The sequence below is a fragment of the Pygoscelis adeliae genome, unplaced genomic scaffold (assembly GCF_000699105.1).
Source record: "Pygoscelis adeliae isolate BGI_AS28 unplaced genomic scaffold, ASM69910v1 Scaffold145, whole genome shotgun sequence".
Lineage (NCBI taxonomy): Eukaryota > Metazoa > Chordata > Aves > Sphenisciformes > Spheniscidae > Pygoscelis > Pygoscelis adeliae.
In genome coordinates, this window is record NW_008824866.1 from 2,621,583 (window position 1) to 2,629,699 (window position 8,117).

Genomic DNA, 8,117 nt, shown 5'->3' on the forward strand with positions numbered 1-8,117 from the left:
ATAGCTCATTCGCTAGCTGTCTCAAACCAGGCAGCTACATCAAATATAAATATATAAATACATAAAAATATAAATATATAAAAAATATATATAAAGAGGAAGGGTTTCATTTTGGAGTTTGAAAATTATTATTTTTCTTCCTTTTGCTTTGTCCTCCGTCAGCCACAGCCACTTTCTGCATGAGAAAAAAATAGAGAAAAATGCTGTTTGAAGCAGAGCTGAATGACAGGCCTGTGCCACGTGCCAGGGAGCAGCCGGTGAGTGAAGCACCTCCCTGGCAGCCCAGAACATCAGAGGAGCTGGATGTGGAGAGGAAATGTCACTATATTGATCCATTACTTCTGTTTTGCTTTGTTTTCTGTTAATACCACACCACTCCCTTATTCAAGCTCACGTGTGGGGAGCACTGGGGACTGTAGCCACACAGCGAGCCAAGGCTGCTGACGCCAACGAAGGTGGGAGAGAAAAACATACATTTAAGTGAGAGAAGAATTTGGCCCAGTGTCACCTTTTGCTTTTGTACAATCAAGGAAAACTAAAATACCGTTGCTGACAGTGCCAGCTTTTAACGCTAACTGCACAATTACAGGATATTGTATTAGAATTTATGTTAATACTTAATTTCAGATTTCACCTCTTTTTTTTCCTTTGCCTGTCATCTTGAAATGTATCTCCCTTAATGCCTGGCCACCTGGAAAGACGTGTCCCTGTAGTCAACATGAACAGGGAATGCAGAGGTAATGTCAAATGATTTCTGCAAATAAGAACTTCTTAGGAAGTTTAATTTTTGTAAAAGTTCATGACTTTGAAACGTTCGTAAGCCAATGTTGTAGATAATTTATTCAGGCTTCCTGAGTGCACTATTTTTCTATACTCTCAGTTAAATACTGTGAATGAAGGTTGCCATAGTTACCGCTGAGTTCAGAAATTAGCTCTCTTGTATTGTAATTCCAGTTTCTTATCTCGCTCCTCTTGCTCTGATACAATCAAAGACACGCTTCCATCTCTGTAATTAGCCATGATGCGAAAGATCTTGCTCATTCATTTAAAAATGCTTGAGCAAATGTGGGAGGAGGGACATTTTCCATTCTCTTGTTTTCACCAAAACCAGTGAGTGACATGGTACTTCCTGCACCCAGTCTGCATACCTTCTGTGCATAACTTCAGCTTAGTCCTTGAAATCTAATTTGGCATTTTAATTCATTGCAAAAATATACACCATAAAGTAAACGGGTACACCCACGACTTCCTTTTATAAAGGATATATTGCATGTAAAGACCTGCATTACATTTGCATTTATTTTGACAAAAAAAAAGGTCCCAACGTGACTGGAGTTAGCAGGTCTTAACATTGACTTCCGTGTGGTTTGGCTCGGGTCTTAAGATGGTGGCTGGTGAGCAGGAATCATCAAGGACTTCATGTAATACCTACTGCAAAGCAAATGCCTTCTCCTCTAGATGAGGAACGACAAGGTGTCTGTCTTACTGTCAGAACAATTTGTCTCCATGAGCTGTTTGCTAACACATCAAAAATGACACACGAATAATTGGTAATGATTCAGGAGGTTTTTTTCAGGTTCCTGGGGCATTACAAAGCAGACTGGGAGCCGGGTTGTACCGCCCTGCAGGCGACGACTCTGCACATCTGGGTCTGCCCCGTCCTTACTGGTGAGAGCAACGCCTGCTCCGGGCTGCCGCTGCTCACGGGTCTGAGCGGGGAACGGGGCAGCGGCTCGGCAATACGGCTGCAATAATACATCCTCACCGCGCTCCTCCCTTCTGCTACCCGCATTTCTCACCCACAGCCCAGCCCCTTTCCCTGTGCTGGCCGTCACACTCTGCGGACCCTTTGCCGGGACAATGCAACTCCCAGAGCTGGGAATAGAGAACTATTCAGTTTTTTCTCATTGCATTAGATGCTGCTGGTTCAGTGAGTTGAATCCTGCCCAGAGAGGAGCAGAGGGCTGCTGGGCTGGGGCAAGGGGAGCCATTGACTCCTGGGGAGAAGCAAGGGGAAGCGAAGGAAGGAGGTCTGCCTCTCCTCTTGGCTCCGCTCTATCATCAAGCTGTGCCTTTTGAGCTTAAAGGTGTGTGTTGCCATGCGATTTGTTGAAGAATCACCATGTCTTCCTTAATACAGCAGAGGGAATAAATATGCTTTATTCCCCTGAGATAGTGGGTGGGAGGGCACGTCCACGGCTCAAGAGGGGGCAGGGCCAACCTTCGTCCTGTGAACATTTTCCTGGGATTTTTTTTTCCCCCGAGAGGAATAAGGCATGTGTGTACCTTACAGAAGGGATCCACTGGCCATTTGGGACAAACCACCATAAACTGACATGAACTGGGCTTTGTTTTGAACATGATATTTGATGCAACACTGGTGGAACATTAAGGAAAGCCAGCATTTACCATGCTTTAATATTAAAATCGAGCAGTCGGAGATTATATGCACGTCACATCTACATAGTGGACGCAATGAAATATGCATTTCGTACCCGTATTGAAATGAATCTTCAGTTTACTTGGAACCCGTGAACTGCAATGGCACATGCTTGCCTGAGCATTGCTGCTGATGGATCGCCGTGCAAGGATGCCTTACGCTGGGGGCTGAGCTGCTTGGTGAGTCACTGGAGTAGAACACACAGTAGAAAAGCTCATTTCCCCAGTTACTCAGAGGTAAAATATTTTTGGATCCACGCCTGGTTTGTGCTAGGAATATTAAGGATGTTTCTGTTTTTCTGATAAAGTTCAGTTAAGAGAGAGAGCGCGATTATTGTTACTGCAGTTAGCACTGAATTCTCTCAGCCTGCAGCTGAGTTTTCTTTTCCAAATCAGTTTGCATGGCTCTGTCTGAAACACGCCTTGAAACAGTATGGTCGGCTTCTGTATTGAACACAGAGGACTGCATTTACTCTTTCATCTTTGCTTTATAGTTAATCCCCCATAGCAAACTAGCATTCAGCCCTCATCTGAAACATGGACCATAGGAAATCTGTAATTTTTCAAGCCTTGATGGAGTAATTAGAAGATGAAAAGTCATATGATAAAAAAAAAGATTTCAAAGGAGTAAAGACATGTTTACCTCAGTTAAAGCTGTCCAAGCTCTTCAAAATAATGAGTGGAATTAAAACCAAAGCAGTGGAAGGAGTGCCCAAATTTTCCTGTAGCGAAAATCTGAGGAGGCTAAGAGTGAAATAGCGCTGGAGCTGGAGGTCAGCCGGTACAGTGGGGCACGTTCTGCACTCACGTGTCTGTGCACGGTGCTGATCGGCTCTCATGACATCTGGATGTGAGCGGCTGAGCGCAGAACTTGCTCTGCCAGCAGCAAACACAACAAAAGCAGACAATCAAAGAGAAAGAGGTGAAGGACTGATCGGTTGAACGTCTCCGAGTTCAGTAAGTCCATGTCCATCAGGGTGGGAAAAGGATGGCCCAAATCAAAGTGTTTGTCTCTCCATTTGTTGAATCCTAGTCTCTTCTAAACATGTTATTTCTCATGCCCATTCTGTTTCTGAGGGGGTGGCTGCCTGGTTACAGAGGGCAGCAGGGTCATCTGAGCTGCGTACGGTTCTGGCGGATCAAGAAAAGGCACCACACTGAACACGATGAGGATTTCTGGCTGTTTCTGCTGGAGGCACAATACTGCAACCTTGTTGGCAGATGCTTTTAATTGCACTAAAACAACAAGGTCTGGTAATCAAGTAATGGTAGGGAAAATAGGGTGATACATCAAGCCAGGGTATATTTGACATCAGAAGGCGTCTCATAACCCCTGCTGTAGGCACCAAGCCTCAGTGGTGACAAGGAGAAACCTTTTCTCCCCCTCAAACCCCTCATCTTTCCTCATGTTCTCATCTGTTGTTCCCCATGTCACTTACTCCTTTTACTTTCTGCAAGCAAATGAAATGAGATGTATTTAGTGCCTTTCCTCAAATCCTGCCGGGGTCTGTGGGGCACCTTCTCTGCTCTCAGCTCGGGGTCTGCCACCCTTTGCAGCCGGTGCTCCTTTGCTCACACCTGCCTCAGACCTTCGGAGGAACGTGCCGGTGTCTGATATGGTTGTTAATGAGGAATTCAAGCCAGTGCTTATAACTGAGCGGACTCTCAACCACAGGTAATCAACCAGAAACAGCAACAGAAGCGCTTTAGGCGGAGGTTATAAGTGTGTGCCTTGTCCCTTTGGGGGCTGGGAAGTGTGTCTGTCAGAGCTAGGTATCTGCAGTTCTGCAAAATGCCCCTGAATGTCACCGTCCTGCAGACCGGGTGCTCAGTGCTGGGAAGGCATTTAAACAGCTCAGCGTGGGTAAGGAAATGAGGGCTGTGGGCTTGTCACCTTGTACAAAAAGCCCTTGGACCGTGCAGAGTAGCCTTCGCTCCCTCCAGCAATTTTAAAAGACCTGCCCAACTGGACATCTAGTCTTGCCCTGGGTGGCAGAAGGAAAGGTCTACCCGGAAGAAGAGACTATCATAGCCGCATCCAAAGCGGTACGTCTCTTATTCTGCCCTATCTCTGGATCTCATATAGGCAATTTCACTCTAGCATGGATAAAAGAAGCAACACCTGTTATTACGACACCTTGGGAATCATCGGCAAATAGCTCTTATAAATATCAGACACAGGAGAGAGAAGCACCTGGATAAAAGGACGAATTGTGTGCCCTCAATACAGTGAAGCCAGCACTGACAGAAATGCATTTTCCCATAAGAAATCTGCAGGGAAACCTACAGTTCCTGCAACAAGTAAGAGGAAGGGATGGAGAGTTACAAATCCCGAGCACTCTCCTTTCCCAGCAGTGGGAGGACGAGTGGTGGGTTTGTTCCTCACAGACCACAAAGTATATGTCCAATTTCAAAATGAAGTTTGGATAAACATGTAGACATGTATGAGACCTGAATGGAAATCCTGGGCTTTAGGTTGGTTGTTTAGGGTTTGGAGTTCCTGTAAACCGCCTTTTTTTTCCAGGAATTTCCTTTTGTGTTATCCAAGTCCTCTTCAGTGTGTCCAGACTCCTTGTTCCCTGTGTGTGAGCATGGGAACCCTAATGTCCTTGGTGTGAGACGGTATCCTCCGGGATGCCAGGCTCTGTCCTGTGCTGCAGGGAGCTAAGCGCTGTTCCTGCTAGGCATTTCCAGGCTTCCCAGCCCCGGAAAATAAAAAGTCTGAAATGTTAGGAGCCCCCTGGAGCTGCAAGTGCAGGAGTCCGGTGAGACTGTGCAGCTCAAGAAACCAGCAAGGAATGAGGCAGGTCCTGGAAAAATCTGTTTCTTTTTACTCAGAAGTTCATTAAAAGCTGCTTTGCTGGTTCAAAGCGTGCTGATTTTGACAACTGGCATTTTCTGATGAAAACCCGTTGTTTTGATGGAAAAAATCCCACCAGCTGTAGGAGATACATTACAGCCTGGTAGAGCTGCAATGACGAGTGTCAGCCGGGCAAGTGCGCCCTGAGCCCCCGTGTTGGGGAGCACGGTGGGGGTCCATGAGCTGCCTTCAAACGAGGCCGGGACCGGAGAGGAGCAGCGTAACAGGCAGCAGCTCCTTCTTCACATCTCCTGCAGCCGGCTGCTGGAAGGGCCTGGCCCTCCCCCTCTTCGCCTGTTGACGCAATAGGGCTACCGGGGCGCGTGTATCTCCAGAGCAGTTTCTAATTTGTTTATTGACAATGACAAAAGCCCATTTTTACTTCTGTCAGCAGGGTTGACGTGGCTGTAAACGAGCAGGCTGCTCTGCCTCCTGCATTATCAGCAAAATCGCCAGCTAAGCACTAACTCCTGGACGCTTTTGTGGCTGATGCTCGGCACTGGTGTATGGAGCAGAGCAGCAAAACAAGTTGCCTATTTACATTTTGCTGTGCCGGGGGTGAGTAAAATGTGATTTTAACCACTGAATTGACCGAGTGCATAAACAGGGGATGTATGTGTATGCAGGTGGGTATATGGCCCCAGCATACGATTTCATGGAAGTATGTTTCTGATCATAATCGATCTAAAATAACTGGGGTTTTGGTAATGTCTAGCTTTTTTGCCTCGACTCATACTTTCTGAGTAAATCTCATAAGATGTAGATGGCAGTGATAAGAAGCTGATGGCCCTGGAGTGATTTGCGTGTTGTTCCATGTAACAATACATATATATAACACATAACAATACGATACAACAGCTTTAACTCGCATTCTTGTAGGCATAACGTTACAAAACCAACATTAACTTGAGATAATTACAGGGAGATTGTTTTTAATTAGCTCCAGGACCATACTTTCTCCATTGGAAACACCAGTTCTGCTGTTTGTCCCTTTAACCTCCTCACTTGGCACGGAAAGCAGGGGCAGGACAGGGTGGAGTTACAGGCAGCACAGGAGGAGAGAAGAATAAGACAGACACAAGAATGAGACACGTCAAAGACACAGCATGGAGCAGGCTGAAGCAAATATACATAAGCAAATTCATGATAGCAAATAAAATAGCAAGTATTTAAGGTCACTTCCTGGCAGGGGGAAGTTTTATAACCTAGTATTTTGCAGTGTTTAATATATTTTTTCATCTGCCATTCTCTGGCCACACAGATAAATATCTGTACAAAGATAAATATCTGTGTAATCTTTCACGTTTACCTCTCTCCCTCTATGAGATCCTATTCCATGCATGTTGTTTTGAAGTCCCTTTAAGACACATTTTATGCTGTTGTGGGACACTTAAAAACCCAGCTGGAGTTCAACGTGGAGGTTGTCACAAGCAGAAGGGGAAGGCTCTTCCTTTGGCTTCTGCCTCAAAATCATCCCCTCGGCAGCCAGCGCTGGCAGAGTCTGATACGCAGGCGATGGACAGGGTGATTGGAGGAGATCGCGGTTTTGTTCTCTTTGAAGAAGCCTCGGCACTGAAACCCAGCTGGCAGTGCTGGGGTCGCCGCTGGAAAGGCAGCGTTTGGGCCAGATCTTGTCCCTGTGCAGGAGCAGGCTGCACAGAGCGGGCTTGGACCAGGGGTCTCCAAGCGCTCGGCGGAGATTTGATGGCAAAGAAGTGATAAAACATTTCTCAAAGTATTTGGGGAGCTTGGAGTGTTTCAGCCACCATTCTCAGCGGGCATCCCCAACTCTCTATGCTGTGGTGGCATCAAGCGAGTTAAATTGCCACACCAGTGCTTTCAGACTCCAGCCCAGGTATTTTCGGAAAACAGCAGCAAACTTCATCAAAAAGCATTTCTCCTGTGTTCCCAGATGTTTTTACCCTCCTCCCCCGAGCCCCCTCTACCCCAGGAAACAAAACAAAATCCTGTATTGTCCCCGGCTGCAGAATTTCCCCGGGGCCAAAGATGGTCCTGTACTCACTTTCCGTCTGAGAAAAAGCCTGGCTTTGTCCGACCTGACTTCTCTCAGCAGCCGAGCGTGGGAGTAACCACACGGGGTGGTGGTAGCCAGAGCTGCCTGGCAGCACCCGTTCCTGGTGGAGAGCCCTGTCCCTGTGGAAAGACTGCAGGGCTGGCACCTGTCCTGCTCCGGGACGTGCGGGCAGGGGGACACTTGGTGTTTTGTAGTACAATGACGGGCAGGGTTGTAATGTTTGGGATAGGCAGGTGCATAAGGTGGGGAAATGTCCTTAGAGAGGTTGAAGGAGTGGACTTGTGGGCTTAGGAGGGAAGAGGGGTTTGGGGCGACAGCCAAGCAACCCCCAGCGACATGTCCAGGAGCGGTGTGACAACTCCTTATCCCTCGGGAGCTGGGCCGGCATGGCAGAGCCTCTCCGGCTCCTCTTCCTGCGGTGGCGAGGAGGAGTTTCTTGCTGAGCAGAGCTCGGCCTGACAGCAGAGCTCGGCCTGACAGCAGAGCTGCTGCTGCACAATGGGTTTGATTCTAACATGCCGACTCGATGCCAAAAGGGCCATTTCGGAGGCAGGTGGGCGGCGCAGGGGTGTGGGAGCGCTGCTTCGGCTGCGCTGGGAGCAGCAGCTGGAGAGAGGAAGGGGTGCCAGAAAACACCCTTCCTCCCTCAGCCCTCATAGCTTATAGAAGCATGTCTTTTGTCCCGCTTTTTTACACGCTCCCAAAGATGCCAGCTGCGGTAAAATCACCTCTGCCAGCTCTCTGACATGGTTTTGGAAGTGCAGCCCCCTGACCCAAGAGCCA